This window comes from Bufo bufo, chromosome 6 (genome assembly GCF_905171765.1).
Source record: "Bufo bufo chromosome 6, aBufBuf1.1, whole genome shotgun sequence".
NCBI lineage: Eukaryota > Metazoa > Chordata > Amphibia > Anura > Bufonidae > Bufo > Bufo bufo.
Genome location: NC_053394.1, coordinates 136091704 through 136114499, shown reverse-complemented (window position 1 = coordinate 136114499; position 22796 = coordinate 136091704).

Genomic DNA, 22796 nt, shown 5'->3' with positions numbered 1-22796 from the left:
CATCTGTGAAAAATGGAAGTGTGGAAAGTCCGAAGGCCTAGTTTTATACAACAGAAATTTCAGTTTTTAATAATTTATATACGTTTTTCTGTTGTAAATACTGAAAAAGCAATTTTTTATATTGCTTTCTTACTTTATTGTTTATACTGTACATATTTCACACTGTAACCTGAACAACCTAAATAATTTGTTTCAGGTTATTTTTTGTTTGTAGATGCCTAATATGCGTCTATTTGTTGTTGTTTTTTTGTTTTGTTGCTTTTATGTAATTTATGCACAATAAAATGTATTTTAAGAAAAATAAAAGCTTATTATTTTTTGCAAATTTTTTTTTATCTGAATTTTTTATTACATTTTTTTATAATCCCATTAAGGAATTACTGTCTTAGGGCTCTTTCACACCTGCGTTATTGTCTTCCGGCATAGAGTTCCGTCGTCGGGGCTCTATGCCGGAAGAATCCTGATCAGGATTATCCTAATGCATTCTGAATGGAGAGTAATCCGTTCAGGATGCATCAGGATGTCTTCAGTTCCGGTACGGAACGTTTGTTGGCCGGAGAAAATACCGCAGCATGCTGCGCTTTTTGCTCCGGCCAAAAATCCGGAACACTTGCCGCAAGGCCGGATCCGGAATTAATGCCCATTGGAAGGCATTGATCCGGATCCGGCCTTAAGCTAAATGTCGTTTCGGCGCATTGCCGGAGCAGACATTTAGCTTTTTCAGAGTGGTTACCATGGCTGCCGGGACGCTAAAGTCCTGACAGCCATGGTAAGTGTAGCGGGGAGCGGGGGAGCAGTGTACTTACCGTCCGTGCGGCTCCCCGGGCGCTCCAGAGTGACGTCAGGGCGCCCCAAGCGCATGGATCACGTGATCGCATGGATCACGTCATCCATGCGCATGGGGCGCTCTGACGTCATTCTGGAGCGCCCCGGGAGCCGCACGGACTGTAAGTATAACGCTCCCCCGCTCCCCGCTCCTACTATGGCAACCAGGACTTTAATAGCGTCCTGGGTGCCATAGTAACACTGAAAGCATTTGGAAGACGGTTCCGTCTTCAAATGCTTTCAGTACACTTGCGTTTTTCCGGATCCGGAGTGTAATTCCGGCAAGTGGAGTACACGCCGGATCCGGACAACGCAAGTGTGAAAGAGGCCTTAGGGTACTTTCACACTAGCGTTTTTCTTTTCCGCGCTGAGTTCCGTCCTAGGGGTTCTATACCGGAAAATAACTGATCAGTTTTATCCCCATGCATTCTGAATGGAAAGCAATCCGTTCAGGATGCATCAGGATGTCTTCAGTTCAGTCTTTTTGACTGATCAGGACGGAGATAATACCGCAGCATGCTACGGTTTTATCTCCGGCCCAAAAAACTGAACACTTGCCTGAATGCCGGATCTGGCATTTTTTTTCATAGGAATGTATTAGTGCCGAATCTGGCATTCAAAATACCGGAATGCCGGATCCGTCCTTCCTTCAAAATGTGAGAATAATAAATGCCGGATCCGTTTTTCCGGATGACACCGGAAAGAAGGATCCAGCATTTCAATGCATTTGTAAGACGGATCAGGATCCTGATCAGTCTTACAAATGCCATCAGTTGGCATACGTTTTGCCGGATCCGGCAGGCAGTTCGGGCGACAAAACTGCTTGCCTGATCACTCTGCTGCAAGTGTGAAAGTAGCCTTACAAAGTTATTTTATACTCATAATGTATTAGCATACTCCTATATGCTATTACTTTACGTTCTGTGTCTCTATGGCACAGGCTGTGATTAGAGTGACATGGTACTAAGGTCCTTTCTAGGTACCCAGGGTTGACCACAGAGGGCTTATCCAGCCTCTGATCAGATTACTAGGCCCAATCAGAGGGGAAAATCCCCTTTGATCATGCTGTGGTCACAGACTTTGGCAATCAAATTGTTAACAGTTGGGATTGGTGTTACCTCCAATCCCGGCTGTAGAGTAAAAGATTGCTCTAAGAACTGGAGCTGTTAGTTCCAGGTCATTTGTAGAGCAGGGGCGCTCACACTACCCTTCTGCTCCCTCTAAAACAGCGACAACAAATGACAGTGGGTGGTCCTCAAGGGGCTAAAACACTAGTACAAAAAAAATGCTGAATTTGTAGGGCACATTATCATTTCCTATTGGCCAGCATATCATACCTGACAGTGGCAATTTTTGCTCTAAAATGCAGTGTGTTTAAAAAAAAAAAAAGACATGAAAAACCTCCCATAAACAGTTTTTTCCATAATGAAAATGTATCATAGGTCAAAACTGTATGATCACTGGGAGTTCGACTGCTGGGACCCAGCAATCCCAGGAATGTTGGCCTCAGCATGCCCAATGTGAATGGAATGGTGGTGCGCATGTGCTCCATTCAGTGGCATAACTAGAACTGGGCCCCACAGCAAATTTTTGAATGCCCCCCCCCCCCAATACCTACTTTTTCACAAGCCCCTACTCCTATGCAACCCCCACTCCTGTGGCTGGTTAAGATAGCTCTCTCAGGCGAGGCCCGGCACCCGCTCTGTCCTTTTCCTACAGTGTCACTGTATATAATGTCATTGTATAATACTGTTGAGGAGGCCCCGACAATAAGTCTTTTAGTCCTCCGTTTGGGCCCCAAAGCAGCCGCTTCCCCTATAGCTACACCCCTGGCTCCATTCACTTGTATGGGACTGACTGAGATATCAGTGGACTGTACTCCATCAGTCCCAGAGATCGGACCCCAATGATAATATTTTTATCACCTTTCCTGTGTGTAGTTGCTGGATGTTCTTATGAGAAAACCTGCTTTATTTACATTAGACTGAACTGGTCCTAAGGAGAAGGCTTGGTCTTACAGTAGAGAACAGATGACCTGACTGGTCACTATAGGAGACACCATCACAATTAGGATTGGTCAGTGTACCCCTTCTATAGTGCCACCTTCCCTGTAAACTTTCTACTATGACCATACATAAAGCAGACAAAGGGGACAGGGCAGAGCTATCAAGCAGCAATCAGTATCATTCACACACAGATTTCTGCTATATTAGGTCTACAGCAGCTTTTCATCTGTACAGATGCAGCGACCCCCTGGGGAGCCGGTGCAGAGGATGGGAGTGGTGGTGGCCATGATGAAGTGTTGTGTCATGGTGTACTCCCTCAGGCCATTGCTCCCTGGGGATCGGTACAGTGGAATTATAGTACTGACAAATCAGACCTGATTTAAATATAAAAGTCTTTTTTACTAAGTGCAATGTAAAACTTGATATTCATACATCAGCAGCAGGCTTTCAGTGCACTTCTTCTCTGGCACTAGCAAGGTATCTGGAGGAGGTTAAATGGCTGAAATTCTGCACTTCGGTGATACTGGCCTGGTGGCTTGACTGCACTCCCAGATCTCGCAGCAGTGTCTTCAATACTGTTGGTAGCCGTTCACGCTGCTGTCTGGAATCTCAAGGCTTCACTTGAGGACAATTGGAGTAGTTCTCTCTGGATAATTTGGAAACATGAGCTCAGGCAGTGTGCTTCCTCTCCTCTCTGTCTCTGGACAGGAACTCACCTTCTTGGCTAGGAGTCAGACCAGCCTACTCCTACAAAAAGGGGTGGTTAACCCTGTTCCTGCCAACCTTTGCCATCCTTCCCTTGCTGGTAGCTACGTCCAGAAGCAAACAATAAAATACATAATGAGCAACAATATAGAATTTGTAGTATACCAGGTCTGGGACAGTGAATCAACCAGTAGGGGGCATCAGAAACAGTCACATTAGGTAATGCCTACAGTCAGGGATTGAATAGGATCCTAACAAAACTTTGAATGCAGCTCTAGCAGTGACTACAGCATAAAACATGAACATTATCAGTACGAATAAAGCAAATTTCCTTACTTTAACAAGTAGTTTAAACCCGTACGATGATGCCCAGACCAGTAGTTGAGTGACAACTGTGTAATGTAATCCCTGTGATTCACTAGACAGGGTTTCTTTGTGTCTATGGCTTGCAATCTGTGCCAGTGTACACATCTGCTGTCAAACAGGACTGTAAAACAACATTGTGGCCAGAGGACAGCTGCCGATGACTGCACACCACACAATTTCAGGAATATATAAAGGATGCTTTATACTCTGATTGCCCTGGAATGAAGAATACATATGTGGTCTTGGGACTCTTGCCTGATGTTGGTTGGCCATGCCCTTAATGGCAATGGATTGTGAAGTGCAAGACAGATGAAGATGTCAGGGCAGTGTAGCAGTGCAGGTAATATTGAGGCCAAGTTAACAGTAGAATGGAAGAATCAAGTTCAAGCACATCACTTACACTTCTCTGCATAAGTCATGAAAGATAAAGAGTAGGCTCTTACTCGTCAGCCTACGGAGCAGCGGATATGTTGATTCAAATAAGGAGGTGCTCAGTGGTAGAGATACAAAAAATATGAAAATCCAAAGAAAAATAAACCATGGGACTCCCCATTGGCAAAAATCCCATTTGTTGTGTAGAAAAGAGTACAGTCGTGGCCAAAAGTTTTGAGAATGACACAAATGTTAGTTTTCACAAAGTTTGCTGCTAAACTGCTTTTAGATCTTTGTTTCAGTTGTTTCTGTGATGTAGTGAAATATAATTACACGCACTTCATACGTTTCAAAGGCTTTTATCGACAATTACATGACATTTATGCAAAGAGTCAGTATTTGCAGTGTTGGCCCTTCTTTTTCAGGACCTCTGCAATTCGACTGGGCATGCTCTCAATCAACTTCTGGGCCAATTCCTGACTGATAGCAACCCATTCTTTCATAATCACTTCTTGGAGTTTGTCAGAATTAGTGGGTTTTTGTTTGTCCACCTGCCTCTTGAGGATTGACCACAAGTTCTCAATGGGATTAAGATCTGGGCAGTTTCCAGGCCATGGACCCAAAATGTCAACGTTTTGGTCCCCGAGCCACTTAGTTATCACTTTTGCCTTATGGCACGGTGCTCCATCGTGCTGGAAAATGCATTGTTCTTCACCAAACTGTTGTTGGATTGTTGGAAGAAGTTGCTGTTGGAGGGTGTTTTGGTACCATTCTTTATTCATGGCTGTGTTTTTGGGCAAAATTGTGAGTGAGCCCACTCCCTTGGATGAGAAGCAACCCCACACATGAATGGTCTCAGGATGCTTTACTGTTGGCATGACACAGGACTGATGGTAGCGCTCACCTTTTCTTCTCCAGACAAGCCTTTTTCCAGATGCCCCAAACAATCGGAAAGAGGCTTCATCGGAGAATATGACTTTGCCCCAGTCCTCAACAGTCCATTCACCATACTTTCTGCAGAAGATCAATCTGTCCCTGATGTTTTTTTTTGAGAGAAGTGGCTTCTTTGCTGGCCTTCTTGACACCAGGCCATCTTCCAAAAGTCTTCGCCTCACTGTACGTGCAGATGCGCTCACACCTGCCTGCTGCCATTCCTGAGCAAGCTCTGCACTGGTGGCACTCCGATCCCGCAGCTGACTCCTCTTTAGGAGACGATCCTGGCGCTTGCTGGACTTTCTTGGACGCCCTGAAGCCTTCTTAACAAGAATTGAACCTCTTTCCTTGAAGTTCTTGATGATCCTATAAATTGTTGATTGAGGTGCAATCTTAGTAGCCACAATATCCTTGCCTGTGAAGCCATTTTTATGCAACGCAATGATGGCTGTACGCGTTTCTTTGCAGGTCACCATGGTTAACAATGGAAGAACAATGATTTCAAGCATCACCCTCCTTTTAACATGTCAAGTCTGCTATTTTAACCCAATCAGCCTGACATAATGATCTCCAGCCTTGTGCTCGTCAACATTCTCACCTGAGTTAACAAGACGATTACTGAAATGATCTCAACAGGTCCTTTAATGACAGCAATGAAATGCAGTGAAAAGTTTTTTTGGGGATTAAGTTACTTTTCATGGCAAAGGACTATGCAATTCATCTGATCACTCTTCATAACATTCTGGAGTATATGCAAATTGCTATTATAAAAACTTAAGCAGCAACTTTTCCAATTTCCAATATTTATGTAATTCTCAAAACTTTTGGCCACGACTGTACACAGTAAAATGGGATAAGACGGTCGATAAGCCTACAGCCATTTCACGGTCATCGACTTTCACCACGGCAAGGACTGATCTACCATCAGCCGCCACACTCGTTGCTTCCCTACTGGCTTCTCAGGATTCTGAAAATACACTTTTAGCTACAGTTGCTGGAAATGCAAGAGACTAGAAGGATTTGGCCAGAACATGCCAGGCAGCAGAAGGCCTATTAGGAGGAACAGCATATTGCTGGACATTGGTCTTGTAGCCTCCACTGTAGGCCAAGTGTACAGCTTTCTCTCAATGTTTCTACTGGAGTCAAGGTATTTGTGGATCTACCTCCTGGAGAGTCTGTGTGATCTATACTATGGGGAGGAATTGTAATATACCCTCATCAACAGTGTGCAGGGGCCGTCTGAAAAAAGAATATCTGGACTTCTCAGGAGTTTACACCCTTCTCGCCAGAGATATGGGAAGAAGCCCACACCCTCCGGCTGGTATGACCTTTGGGTACCCAACCACCATACCATTACCTGGTCCCCCTGCTGCAGAGAAGGACATCAACTGTGAGGATGCCAGTAAGGCCAAGCTAAAAGGAAAGAGACTCCATACTTAGGTATATAGTGGTAGTTCCTCAAACTAATTCAGAGCCTCCTTTTGTCCATCTTCAAAAGACTGTTGATTATTACCCAGTCAGAATCTAAGTTGTGCCTCTTGCAGCATCCTTCCCTTCTTAGGTTAAACCCAAACCTGAGGTGCAAACCAGATAAATTTCTGTTCCAGCTGGTGACATGGACCGACATAAATGTGTCTTTTGCGCTGCGAGGCAGAATGGATCATTAGGACTGAGGCTTAGGGACCTTGTGGTCTAAATTAAAGAAATTATTTATCCTCTTATTTATGTGTCTTTGATGATTAACATTGTAACTGTGTGTTTAAGGGTTAATAACAGCAGAATAGCAGGCGGGGATTTAAGCACATTGACGCTCAATTCCATTAGGCTTTGAGTCTGAGGACACAAATTCAAGGTAGGCCCGTCCTATGAGCTGTTTTATTCAATTTTACCGTGCATTTTTTTCTATGCAATAAATAGGTTTTCCTAGATTATTTTACTGATCAGTGGGAGTCCGACACCTGGGATCACCGCCGATCGACTGTTTGAGAAGGTGCGAGAACCGCGGCTTTCTCTCTGCTTTTCTAGGCCAGTGATGACACGTTCATCGATCACGTGGCCTAGGAGCAGCTCAGCCCCATTCACTTGAATGGGGCTGTGCATGATACCAAGCACAGCTACTATACAATGTTCGGCGCTGTGCTTGGTGAGCTGCGAGAAGGCAGCGATGCTCACAGGAGCGCTGTTGCCTTCTCAAAACAGCTGATCGGGGGGAAGAGGGGTCCCGGGTTTTGGACCCACATCGATCACATACTGATGACCTAACCAGAGGATAGGTCGTCAATAAAAAAAAATCTTGGAAAACCCTTTTAAGGTTATTACAGGGATGCAGTATGGTGGGCATACCTGGATTCTGCCTTTTAGGTCTTCCCAGAGCCAGAAGCCTTTATCTTGTTGGAAAATGTTTACTATGGAATCTATAACATTCTGGTTAAGCAGTTTATTTACACAGGGCTTCTGCTCGCACCGCCTTTCAACACTGGTAGGCTTCCCAAAAAATATCTTTGCATCTACACTCATCACTATTCAGACATCCAGTGTCTCTATGTTATGTTTAAGTAACGGCCGTCACACGCCCATTTCTAGCACCAATTAAAGTCTATGGGGCCATTCACATAGGGTTTTTTTTTTACGGCCAGTGAATAGCAGCCATCAAAAAATAGAACATGTCCTATTTTTCGCTGGTTTCATAGCCAGGCGAAATTCATTGAAATCAATGGGACCATTTTTAACAGCCGCTTAGACAAGAGGGCACCCATCTAACAGCTGTTTAAAACGGGTATGCTAGTTCAATATAGCCTTTTAAGAGTTAAAAAAAAAATACTCATCTCATCCACTTGCACGCGATTGCTCTTCTCTTTTTGTTTGTGAAGGACCTGATGTCATCACGCTGAGCGCAAGTCCTTCATAATCAAGAGAGGAACGAGTGACTCTGTGCGTGCAAGTGGATGAGGTGAGTGATTTTTTATTTTCTGCTAAAAAAAACACAGTACAACTGAGGACCACTATAGGGATATTGGTGGTCACTATGGGGGACATTATTACTGTTGGGGCCACTATGGGGGATAATATTACTGCTGGTGGGCACTATGGGAGACATTATTACTGCTGGGGCCACTATCATGGACATTATCACTGCTGGGGCCACTATGAGAGACATTATTACTGCTGGGGCCACTATTACTGCTGGGGCCACTATGAGGGACATTATCACTGCTGGGGCCACTATGAGAGACATTATTACAGCTGGGGTCCACTATGGAGGACATTATAGGCTACTATGGGGGACATTATTACTGCTGGGAGCCACTATGGAGGACATTATGGGCTTCTATGGGGGACATTATTACTGCTGGGGGCCACTATGGGGGACATAATTACTGCTGGGGCCACTATGGGGGACATTATTACTGCTGGGGACCACTATGGAGGACATTATGGGCTACTATGGGGGACATTATTACTTCTGGGGGCTACTATGGGGGACATTATTACTGCTGGGGCCACTATGGGGAATATTATTACTGCTGGGGCCACTATGGGGGACATTATTACTGCTGGGACCACTATGGGGAACATTATTACAGCTGGGGGCCACTATGGGGAACATTATTACAGCTGGGGACCACGATGGGGGACATTATTACTGCTGGGGCCACTATGGAGGACATTCTTACTGCTGCGGACCACTATGGAGGACATTATGGGCTACTATGGGGGACATTATTACTTCTGGGGGCTACTATGGGGGACATTATTACTGCTGGGGCCACTATGGGGAATATTATTACTGCTGAGGCCACTATGGGGGACATTATTACTGCTGAGGCCACTATGGGGGACATTATTACTGCTGGGACCACTATGGGGAACATTTTTATAGCTGGGGGCCACTATGGGGAACATTATTACAGCTGGGGACCACGATGGGGGACATTATTACTGCTGGGGCCACTATGGAGGACATTATTACTGCTGCAGGCCATTATGGGGGACATTATGTATAATGAGGGCAGCGCAGGGGTTGGGATTTTATAAAAAAAAAAAAAAAACAACTATGAAATTCATCCATTTTTGAAAGCCATTAAAAACTGATGCAAAACAGCCATTAAAAATGGCCAAGCAGCCAGAAAATGAATGCACAAATGGTTAAAAAATGGCCATGAAAAACCGACAATGTGTCCATTTTTAACGGTCATATTTTACACTGTCATGTGCATGTAGTGGCAATATTATTGTTATATTTTCTTGTTAGACTGGTGATACACTGTGATATTCACTTTCTTGCCAAAAACCCTGCAGAAATGTTTGTTGAAATTGCAAAGTGAAATATGAAAGGCAGTACAAACAATGCCTTTCTATTTGAGATATTTTTCTCCCCTTTTGGTGCATTTTTTGGGCCATGGCTTTGTTTTAAAAATGCAGCATGCTTCAGCTATGGTGTTTTTTTCTGTCCCTTCCCATAAGCATCTCTATAGGATAAAAAAAAATAAAAAAAAACACAAATGTCATAAATGTATAATGCTTGTAAAAAATTACAGAATTTCATGGTCTTTTTAATGCTAAAAAACTGAGGGAGGTTTCACACTGCTTCTTCATCTATGCTACTCCAAAAACGCAGTGAGATGTTAACATGCTGACCAATTAGAAATTATAAAATGCCCTACAAACAGTTTTTTTTTGTAGTGGTGTTTTAAGAAAGTTTATTTCCATTTTTTGTTCCTTTGGCGCTTGTTTTTTTAAATCGCAGCATGCACTATGTGTGGTGTTCTCTGCAGTAAAAAAAAGTCAAGAAAAAAACATTACCACAAAAACGCTGACCCAAGCCGAAGCCAAATAAAACCTGACCCAAAAAAGTAAAAAAAAAAAAAATGTAATGTGGCAGAACCCAAATGGCAACACTTCCCAAAATGTAACTCAAGAGAACAAGGTCTGTATAGACACTACACCAGCAAGGAATCCTGGGAGATTTCCACTGCATTATAGTAAATGTAGTCAGAGTGGCAAAATCAGGAGGAAGGTGCCTCATTTTATTGCTGATGCTCATTTTTCTTCTTTTCTTCTGTGAGATGACATTAAAGTGCTGCAGACGTACTTGGTGTTGCAATTTTTTTTTACTTTACTTTAAAAGGGTCTCTTTTGGTCTGCAGTGTGGATTAATCTTTAAAACCCATGGAACTACAGACCCCAGAGAGACATGGAAAAACACACAGCATCCAGTTGTGTAGCCTATGTGGTTTGGAGAACTATAGTTCCAAAGTGAAAAAATTGGCAAACAACACACACGGTTTCACCTTTGGTTATGTGTCTGGGGCGATTACTCTGTATAAGGCCTCTTGCACCCAAACGTTGTTCGGCCATTCCGTGCATCGTGGACTGCAATTTGCGGTCCCCAATGCATAGGCACCAACCATGCGGCTGCCGCAACAGATCCCGACCCAGCTTGTATGGGTCCGTGATCCGTCCGCACCGCAAACAAATAGAACAAGTTCTATTTTTTTGAGTTGCGGAGGCACGGACAGAAACCCCATGGAAGCACTTTGTAGGAACCTCTACAAGGAACAACAGGTCTTATCCCTCTTCTGGGCATTGATGTTTGGGAGCATGCTTACTACCTGCAGTACAAAAATGTTAGACCTGACTATCTGAAAGCTTTCCATTCAAGTGAATGGGTCCGCATCCGTAATGCGGGGAGCAAGCGGCCGGTGCCCGCATATTGCACACCCATGCACACAAATGTTGTTTGGGATCGCATCTGAGCAGTATTTTTTTGGGCTTGGATGCGGACCCATTTACTTCAATGTGTTGTCCGCATCAGAACCTCCGTTCTGCGGCCCCACAAAAAAAATTCTTGGACAAGGATAGGACTGTTCTATTGAGGGCCAGACCTTCCGTTCTGCAAAATGCAGGACACACATGGGCGGTATCCATGTTTTGCGGATCCGCAATTTTCAGACCACAAAACACGGTACGGCCATGTGCATGAGGCCTTAGTCAGTTGCACTGCTAATTCGGTCTGTTAAGCAGTAAAACTGTATTTTTTATTGTGACTATATAGCACCTGGATGGTGCTGACTTTACTAGTTCCAGCCATAAGAAATAGCTGTGCAGTTTTTTTTTGGTTTTTTTGCATATTTCAAATTATAAATCATTCCAAACACATTAGACCTTATAGTAGATCTGGTCAGTAATTTGAGAGGTCACTAGGTATATGTCACAGGAGTGATCTAGTCATCTTTGCGTCATTAAAGAGGTATTCTTGTATTAAGAACTTATCCTCTATCCAGTGGTCAGGGGATAAAGGACCATTTACACAGGCAAATTTGGGTACAAACGCTCATTCCAGATACAGAGACCTTGTAAATCTGCTGCTGATCTCCACTGCTCCATTCAAATTCTATGGGACTGACGAAGATATCAAGAGAATGGTGGATAACTTATTGTTACTGGGATACCCCTTTGAACTATGAGGCCTTTTCCTACCATAAGACTGTATACTCAAGGAATCAGAGCACTATTTTTGTTTTGGGCTTTCCTCCTGTGTCATACCATTTGTCATGACATAGCAGGAGCCGTTCACCACCGTGGCTGGTGACTGGTTGTGGCAATGTCAAACCAGACGTTTACAGTGAGGGAGCTCAGCGGAGCATCGCAGGCCTGGAGAAGGAGCTGAGAACCAGTGCCAGAAAGTAAGTAAGCTTCTGTAACACCCCAGAGTTGTGTTACTACACGCCTCTACCCCGCTACTATCTACTAAGAGCCTTTACATTTGTCATCTGATTACAAGGAACAATTGTGTTTAACATGGTTTTATATGCACATTTGTGAAGACATAATATAAATTACATCAAATGACAATATACAGGCTCTTAACAGATAGTAGCGGGGTAGAGGCGTGTAGTAACACAACTCTGGGGTGTTGCACTTGTTTCCATGGTTCGGATTAAAGTGTAATCCAGCAGCGCTGGCCGTGCTTCCGCAATATAGAAAGAAGTGATGGTCTCTCTTGTGGCTGGGACCGTGGGAGTGTGCACACTCCAGCACTTTTTTCTCTAGCATGCAAGCACGACCACCACTGCTGGATTATAAGGTGGTTGTAACCATGGAAAAGAACAGTGTATAATGTGATGGAAAAATTAATCTAGCCAGCAAAGAAGGCAAGTGGCTTGTATTAACTTCCTCTACATGATAAATGCCATTTTCTGAAGTGAGACAACCCCTGTAACCCCTTCCCGACATCAGGTCTTTAAAGATGGAGCAAAACAGAGCTGCAGGTCCCACCTTGTTGGCCAAGTAAATTCTAATGGAGTCGGCAGGTGGGACAGAAAGATCTCACGGCATTGTGTTGTTCAGAAGGCTTGGCTCCCCCAATGACCAAGTTCCCTGGACTGTCTGAGAGCATAAGACACCTCCCCAGTTGTAAAGACTGATGAGTGTTGCAAAACTTCTGAGGAAGGAGGATGAGCCGGTACAGGTATTCTTGATAATGATAAAGCAACGCTGCAACGTGATATACAGTATGTTGGTTGCACAAAAGGAGAAAAAAAGAATGCAAGATTAGGGAACATATTAATGGTTCAGTCAATACACAGGCAACCAATCCTTCTAAGGTGTCTAAATATTTTAGAGAGTCACATGCAGGAGATGGGTCAAGTCTGAGATTTTCTGGTATAGAAAAAGTCATAATGCCTAAAAGAGGCGGTGATAAAAGATGACACCTCCTAAATAGGGAGTGATATTGGATATTAAAGAGCATCTGTCAGCAGATTTGTACCTATGGAAACTGTCTGACCTGTTGCATGTGCTCTTGGCAGTTGATGGCATCTGTGTTGGTCCCATGTTCATATGTGCCCATATTGCTTAGAAAACTTTAGTTTTAATTTATGCAGATCGGTCTCTAAGAGCAATGGGGGAGTTGTCATTACTCCTAGAGGCTCAGCTCTCTCTGCAACTGCAGCACCTTGTCCACTTTGATTGACAGGGCCAGGCAATGATAATATTATAACACCTGGCCCTGTCAAAATGCAGTGGGTGTGGCAGTTGCAGAGAGAGGAGAGCCTCTAGGAGTAACGGCACCTTGCCCATTGCTCCCAGAGGCTCATTTGCATATATTAAAACTTTTTTCTCAGCAATGCGGGCACATATGAACAAGGGACCAATACAGATGCCTTCAGCTGCCAACTGCACATGTAACAGGTCAGCCAGTTTCATAGGTGCAAATCTGCTGACAGATGCCCTTTAATGCTAGCTACTACCTTCCCAAAAGGGTTAAAAATTTGATTACACCTGATTTTAAATTACTGACTTTTTATTTGCCTTTGTTTAGATACTGGGTTATACACACCTGTTAGACACTGATTAATCTGGCCAGTGGGTGCGTCTTGTTTAAGATTATTTGCTTTCTAGTTTGTTTGTTTTTACAAACAATTTTTATTGAAAATTGCTTTCTAGTTTTATGGATATATGATTGCTGTTTTAATTTTTTTTTTTATACAAATCAAGCTTTACATAAGAATGCTGGAGGGTCTATATGAGTTTACTTTGAAGACATTGGGAGTTGTCTATGATCCGTGCACTATGAAGATAAGGAGGTAAGCTGTACATACACTCACCTAAAGAATTATTAGGAACACCATACTAATACGGTGTTGGACCCCCTTTTGCCTTCAGAACTGCCTTAATTCTACGTGGCATTGATTCAACAAGGTGCTGATAGCATTCTTTAGAAATGTTGGCCCATATTGATAGGATAGCATCTTGCAGTTGATGGAGATTTGAGGGATGCACATCCAGGGCACGAAGCTCCCGTTCCACCACATCCCAAAGGGTTGAGATCTGGTGACTGTGGGGGCCATTTTAGTACAGTGAACTCATTGTCATGTTCAAGAAACCAATTTGAAATGATTTGAGCTTTGTGACATGGTGCATTATCCTGCTGGAAGTAGCCATCAGAGGATGGATACATGTTCTCATTCTGTTTACGCCAAATTCAGGCTCTACCATTTGAATGTCTCAACAGAAATCGAGACTCATCAGACCAGGCAACATTTTTCCAGTCTTCAACAGTCCAATTTTGGTGAGCTCGTGCAAATTGTAGCCTCTTTTTCCTATTTGTAGTGGAGATGAGTGGTACCCGGTGGGGTCTTCTGCTGTTGTAGCCCATCCGCCTCAAGGTTGTGCGTGTTGTGGCTTCACAAATAAAATACAGATAAAACAGAAAGTCAGTCCTGTGTCCCAACACGGACAGTTACTTGCGCTGCTGCTGGTCCCGGGTTAGTGTGGTAGGTTTCACACTGGCAAAGTCAAGTAAATAGGTTTTGGAACCGCGCTGCTGGAAACTATGTATTCCGGTCACAGGTGGATGGTACAAGGGTGTCAGCCTCTCTCCTCGACAACCAGGAACGTGACGATCACTTTGTATTTTTATGCCTTTTGTCTACTGAGCTGTTGTAAGTAGAATAAAACCTTTTAGAATAATATTCTCAAGGGTGCTTCACTATCTTGCCTATCTCCTTAAATCTTGTAGAGGAGGAGGTCTGGGAGGACCGTATCCTTTGGTTGTCGAGGAGAGGGGCTGACACCCTTGTACCATCCACCTGTGACCGGAATACATAGTTTCCAGCAGCGCGGTTCCAAAACCTATTTATGTGGCTTCACAAATGCTTTGCTGCATACCTCGGTTGTAACGAGTGGTTATTTCAGTCAACGTTGCTCTTCTATCAGCTTGAATCAGTCTGCCCATTCTCCTCTGACCTCTAGCATCCACAAGGCATTTTTTCCCACAGGACTGCCGCATACTGGATGTTTTTCCCTTTTCACACCATTCTTTGTAAACCCTAGAAATGGTTGTGCATGAAAATCCCAGTAACTGAGCAGATTGTGAAATACTCAGACCGGCCCGTCTGGCACCAACAACCATGCCACGCTCAAAATTGCTTAAATCACCTTTCTTTCCCATTCTGACATTCCGTTTGGAGTTCAGAAGATTGTCTTGACCAGGACCACCCCCCTAAATGCATTGAAGCAACTGCCATGTGATTGGTTGACTAGATAATTGCATTAATGAGAAATAGAACAGGTGTTCCTAATAATTCTTTAGGTGAGTGTATATGCTTTCTACTAAACCACAGTAAGCTTGTGGTGTCTCAGAAACACTCCAGCCCAGAAGTAGCGTGTAAGAGACAGTTTGTGTGACTCAGAATACACATTAAAGGGAAAATAATTGCACTTACCATATACTGGAGGGATGATGTGGCTATCATACACAGAAGACAGCAGTCTGAGATGCTGAGCATTCTACAGTGTTGAAGCTCTGAGCCCTAGATGGAGAAGAGGCCTCTGCACTGAGCTCAGAAGCTCACTGAGCTCCAGAGCCAGCCACTGAAAAAAAAAGACACATCCACTTCCTTCAGTCCTTATGCTGCTAAGGATGGGATTCACCTAGTAACAGTCAGTGGACAGCAAAACTGCTAGAAGGGAGACCCCTTTTGGCACAGATTTCAGAAGTGTTTTAGTTTGGATAACATGAAAATCATCTTATCACCTAAAGCGACCATTGAGAAGAAGGTGTTTGAAAAATGTATGAGGTCATTTATCAAACGGGTGTAAAGTAAAACTGGCTTAGTTTCCAAACAAATTCCACCTTTCATTTTGGACAGCTCCTTTGGAAAATGAAAGGAGGAATCCAATTGGTTGCTATGGGCAACTATGCCAGTTCTACTTTACACCACTTTGATAAATGACCCCATTAGTGTCCATTTAAGTCACACATGTTTAGACCTACTCTGTGACTGGTCAATACTGGTTTAAAAGCCTCACTTGCTATGCAACACATCCTATGACTAAGGTTGTGGTGTTCACAACATATGTGTTTTCTATGGACTTCATGTGGAACTTTTACATTTTAAGAATAAAAATTAAAATTTTATTGCACCTGGTGTTGGATTTCCTTTATATTCTGGAGAATGATCTCAGCAAACCATGAAGAATCAAAGGGAGAAAAAAGCATTCTGAAAATGAAGCTGGATGTTCCACTGGAGGGACGAGCACTTGTTCTCTGGAGGAGGATCTGAGCTGAAGATGTATTGAACTCCATCCCAAGAAAGGAGATCTTTCTGGGGAAAAAAGAGTGGTTACTCTTACTGGTAATCAGGTTTTCACAACCCTTGATGACATCCCCAGAGAGGACCTACCACCACTAGACAGAAATCACGGAGGGAAAAGAGCAGGACATAATACCTCAGTATTTGCCAGAACAGTGAGCAGGGATAATGAAGTCTGCTTAATTATATATAAAAAACAAACAAACCCATACATGATAAGAAAGAGGTAGGGGAAAAGGATGGGGTGCCATTATGGGTTTTTAAAAACCAGATTACCAGTAAGAGTAATCACTCTTTTACCCCTCCCTATGATGGTACCCCTGGAGAGATAAACTAGAAAATCTAGGGCGGGACAATGGGCTGAAGCACGTAATGCCCATGTTATGCAAGCGGGTGTGGACCCACTGCGCCACTGACTGGCTATACTCTGGAGGGGCGTAACTAAGCAACTACCTGGTCTTCACTAGAGCCTCTGATAGTGAGGATAGGCTTGGGCCGTTACACCGAGGGGAAGTACGTGGTCAGGAAGCCTGGGGTCAGGGCAGGCAGAGATCAAGCAAGGTCCGCAAATGAAGTACGAGGTCAGAGGCAGGCGGCAAACAAGCAAGGTCTGTAAACAAATTCTGAGGTCAGAGGGAAGCAGCAAACAGGCAAAATCCAATCGTTCCAAAAGCAGGGTCCGGTACACAGCAAAGCAGAACTTGAAAACCACCTACACACTTGGCCCTAGACAAGCTAGTGACCATGAGTTGCTCAGGCATTTTCCTGTGGTAGGAAGCACCTTTAAATACTTCCTGCAATCCAGCCATAGGCTGGTGAGACAAAGGGCGTGTACGTGCTGCCTCACAAGTGAGGAGAGACACACCCATGCAAGCCCTAACAACAGTACAGGTCTCCTGCAGGAAGTAAACTCTGGCATGGAGCACAGATGCAACACAGCGTATGGCAGCAGGAGGGAAAGAGGGAGCCCCGTGCCCGCGCCCGCGGGTAGAGGCAGCAGCGCTGGTATCAAAATGGATTTATGGTAACTACATTCTGTAAAGTGATTAGTATAACGCAAGTGCTATAATGTTTCTATCCGTAGTGCTTTACAAATGTATGTGGAAAAGACCATGTAGCTGCCCTACATATCTGGTCCAAAGAGGCATCTTCTCTCTCCACTCACTTCGGAAGGCTCATTCTGAAGATACTCAAGCGTATAACTGGTGGCATAACTAGAGTTCTATGGGCCCCCTCCTCCCCAGGCCACTTTTTTCCCCCTCTGTATATATTCCATTTTGCCCACTGTATACAATCGATTTTTTGCTCCCACTGTATATATTCCACTTTTTGCACCCTCTGTATATATATCATTTCCCCATCTGTATATATTCAATTTTTGGCCCCAACTGCATATATTCCATTTTTGGCCCCCACTGTACATATTCTATTTTGCCCTATCTGTATATATTCCATTTTGCCCCCTCTGTATATATTCCATTTTGCCCCCTCTGTATATATTCCATTTTGCCCCCTCTGTATATATTCCATTTTGCCCCCTCTGTATATATTCCATTTTGCCCCCTCTGTATATATTCCATTTTGCCCCCTCTGTATATATTCCATTTTGCCCCCTCTGTATATATTCCATTTTGCCCCCTCTGTATATATTCCATTTTGCCCCCTCTGTATATATTCCATTTTGCCCCCTCTGTATATATCCATTTTTCCCCCTGTAAATATTCAATTTTGTCCCCTCTGTATATATTACATTTTGCCCCCTCTGTATATATTACATTTTGCACCCCCCTCTGTATATATTACATTTAGCTCCCTCTGTAGATATTCAATTTTTTGCCCCCTCTGTATATATTCAATTTTGCCCCATCTGTATATATTCCATTTTGCTCCCTCTATATATATTTCATTTTTTGCCCCCACTGAATATATATCTATTTTGCCCTCTCTGTATATATTCCATTTTGTCCCCTTCGTATATATTTAATTTTTACCCCATATATATTTCATGATTTTGCCCCCGATCCCCTCAGTATGAAGGATAAGTAGTCGAGTAAGACGGTGAGTAGTCGACCATTAAGTTTAGTCAAGTGTGGTGTGTGGCGTGCCACTGTGACGACTGCCGCCACTGCCAGGTGCCCCCCGTGAGTATGAAGCCAGTGTGCACACATTAGGCTACTTTCACACTTGCGTTCGGAGCGGATCCATCTGGTGTCTGCACAGACGGATCCGCTCCTCTAATGCAAACAATGGTATCCGTTCAGAACGGATCCGTCTGCATTATATTTCACAAAAAAATCTAAGTGTGAAAGTTAGGCTAGGTTCACACCTTAGCGTTTTACAGCACGTTCCTAAGCGCTGTAAAACGCTCAACAGGCAAAAACCAATGTTTCACTATGGGCATGGTTCTCACCTGAGCGTTTTACAGCGCGTACAACGCTGTAAAACGCCCTACGCCCCAAGAAGTACAGGAGCTTCTTTGGGGCGTATTGTCACGCGTAACACCTCTGTTTTTCATTGTACGCCTCTGTGGTCAATAGCAAGAACGCGCGTACGACGCGCGTTTCCAAAATACAAAAACGCCACAAAATACGCCTCAAAAATGTCCAATAAAAACGCCTGTAAACAGCGCTTATCGAATACGCTCAGGTGTGAACCCAGCCTTAGTCAGACGGATCCGTCCAGACTTTGCATTGAAAGTCAATGGGGGACGGATCCGTTTGAAAATTGCACCATATTGTGTCAACTTCAAACAGATCCGTCCCCATTGACTTACATTGTAAGTCTGGACGGATCCGTTTGGCTCCGCACGGCCAGGCGGACACCCGAACGCTGCAAGCTGCGTTCGGGTGTCCGCCTGCTGAGCGGAACGGAGGCCAAGCGGAGCCAGACTGAGGCATTCTGAGCGGATCCGCATCCACTCAGAATGCATTGGGGCTGGACGGATGCGTTCGGGCCGCTTGTGAGAGCCTTCAAACGCAGCTCACAAGCGGAACCCCGAACGCAAGTGTGAAAGTAGCCTAACTTACCTACTTCAGTTTGGTGAGGTGATGATGACTTGGTTTGCTTACGCAATCCCATCATCCGCCGCGTCATCCCGTCAACCCGCGAGACCTGGTGCTGAAGTCACGGGTCTCGCGGGATCTTCACAGCACGAAGTGTATGGTGGTGCAGCACCAGAGAGGGTATGGGTGGGTTAGGTAGCTAACTTAGGTTAATACTATAGTACACAGCACTGTGGCAGGCGCAGCACTATGAAGTGCCTTTTGCACTGTGGCATTACAAGAATTTTGGTATCTTTTTAGTCTAACCAGACTGTCTATTAGGCCTCATGCACACAACCGTTTTTTTTTGCAGTCCGCAAAAACGGGTTCCGTAGTTCCGTGATCCGTGTCCGTTTTTTCTTCCGTGGGTCTTCCTTGATTTTTGGAGGATCCACAGACATGAAGGAAAAAGTCGTTTTGGTGTCCGTCTGGCCGTGCGGAGCCAAACGGATCCGTCCTGACTTACAATGCAAGTCAATGGGGAAGGATCCGTTTGACGTTGACACAATATGGTGCAATTGCAAACAGATCCGTCCCCCATTGACTTTCTATGTAAAGTCAGGAGTCCCTATTATACCATCGGATCGGAGTTTTCTCCAATCCGATGGTATATTTTAACTTGATGCGTCCCCATCACCATGGGAACGCCTCTATGTTAAAATATACCATCGGATTTGAGTTATATTGTGAAAACTCAGATCCGACAGTATATTCTAACACAGAGGCGTTCCCATAGTGATGGGGACGCTTCAAGTTAGAATATACTAAGAACTGTGACATTACTGCCCCCTGCTGCCTGGCAGCACCCGATCTCTTACAGGGGGCTGTGATCCGCACAATTAACCCCTCAGGTGCCGCACATGAGGGGTTAATTGTGCGTATCATAGCCCCCTGTAAGAGATCAGGTGCTGCCAGGCAGGAGGGGGCAGACCCCCCTCCCTCCCCAGTTTTAAATTCATTGGTGGTCAGTGCGGCCCCCCCCTCCCTCCCTCCCCTGTATTAAATTCGTTGGTGGCCAGTGCGACCCCCCCTCCCTCCCCTGTATTACATTCATTGGTGGCCAGTGCGGACCCCCCTCCCTCCCTCCCCAGTATTAAATTCATTGGTGGCCAGTGCGGCCCCCCTCCCTCCCTCCACAGTATTACATTCATTGGTGGCCAGTGCGGCCCCCCTCCCTCCCCTGTATTACATTCATTGGTGGCCAGTGCGGCCCCCCTCCCTCCCCTGTATTACATTCATTGGTGGCCAGTGCGGCCCCCCTCCCTCCCCTGTATTACATTCATTGGTGGCCAGAGCGACCTCCCCTCTCTCCCCCCTCCTAATTAAACCCCCCCATCATTGGTGGCAGTGGAGAGTTCCGATCGGAGTCCCAGTTTAATCGCTGGGGCTCCGATCGGTAACCATGGCAACCAGGACGTGCCATGGTTACTTAGCAATTTTAGAAGCATTATACTTACCTGCGCTGTCTGTGACCGGCCGGGTGCTTCTCCTACTGGTAAGTGAAAGGTCTGTGCGGTGCATTGCTTATAGCACAGACCTGTCATTTACCAGTAGGAGGAGCGCCCGGCCGGTCACAGACAGCGAAGGTAAGTATAATGCTTTTAAAATTGCTAAGTAACCATGGCAGCCAGGACTGCAGTAGCGTCCTGGTTGCCATGGTTACCGATCGGAGTCCCAGCGATTAAACTGAGACTTCGATCGGAACTCTCCGCTGCCACCAATGATGGAGGGGGGAGAGGGGAGGCCGCACTGGCCACCAATGAAAGTAATACAGGGGAGGGGGGCCGCACTGGCCACCAATGAATGTAATACAGGGGAGGGAGGGAGGTGGGGCCGCACTGGCCACCAATGAATGTAAAACAGGGGAGGGAGGGGGGCCGCACTGGTCACCAATGAATGTAATACAGGGGAGGGAGGGGGGCTGCACTGGCCACCAATGAATGTAATACAGGGGAGGGAGGGAGGGAGGGAGGGGGGGCCGCACTGGCCACCAATAAATGTAATACCGGGGAGGGAGGGAGGCCGCACTGGCCACCAATGAATGTAATACAAGGGAGGGAGGGCCGCACTGGCCACCAATGAATGTAATACAGGGGAGGGAGGGGGGTCTGCCTCCTCCTGCCTGGCAGCACCTGATCTCTTACAGGGGGCTATGATACGCACAATTAACCCCTCAGGTGCCGCACCTGAGGGGTTAATTGTGCGGATCACAGTCCCCTGTAAGAAATCGGGTGTGCCAGGCAGCAGGGGGCAGTCATGTACACAGTTCTTAGTATATTCTAACTTGAAGCGTCCCCATCACTATGGGAACGCCTCTGTGTTAGAATATACTGTCGGATCTGAGTTTTCACAAAGTGAAAACTCAGATCTGAAAAAGCTTTTATGCAGACGGATCTGCGGATCAGTCTGTGTGAAAGTAGCCACGGACACGGATCATGGACGCGGGTGACAATCTTGTGTGCATCCGTGTTTTTTCACGGACCAATTGACTTGAATGGGTCCGTGAACCGTCTTCTGTCAAAAAAGTATATATAGTTTTTATAATATAATACTTTGTTTCCACCCCAAAGAGTTGACGACTTTGTTGCTGCCACGGTGAGGGAGATACACTATTCACCACAACTATATCTGCAGAGCTTGAACATAGGGGGGGCAATGTGTGGATGGACTAATGCAAGCAAACTACCTGTAGTTGCCTGCAAAAACGGATTAAATGGAATAGGTGACTGTGCTCCTACACACAAACGTTCACAGCACAGCACACTTGTCTGACGCTACGTCAGTAGCTGTCAAGGCGCATTCACACACTGCACATGCGCTGCTAAGCGCTCCACCTAGTTCCAAAAACCTTGCTGTATTGAATGAAATGTCCTACACAAGGACTTCTAAGCTAATAAGCAACATTGGAATGGATAACAATTGTTTAAAACAATCAACTGCCCCCCAACATGTTTCACCAGATCACTGGCTTCTTCAGGGGTTTGGGCAGAATTGAAGACAACAGACATGATGGTGGTATATATGCTGCAATTCTGTGATTGATTTGTGTGGTAGCCAGTTGCTGTTAAGCAAGCTACACCAAGAGACAAATGAGAACGCAAGAGATTTGGAATAGCTGCCCTCCCTATTTTGTTGTTGACAAATGAAAGCAGGGCAGAGGAGGTCTCCTTATGACATCATGCGCAAGCTGTCACTGCACTCCAACTTAGAAAATCAGCGAGATGATGCTTTCCAAAGCGCATGTCCTGCGCAGGCGGTGGGTGCGTGAGCACTCAGTCTCTAGTAGCCAAGACACTGAGTGCCTTTACCCATGTGCATCAACTAAAAAGTAAGGGAAATGAAGACATGCCCTTGTCCTGCGCCGGCATCCGATGTGTGAGCACTTGGTTAACAAAAAAATAAATAAATAATATTTTCTTTTAAAAAAGTGCTCTGCTGCCCAATGCGTG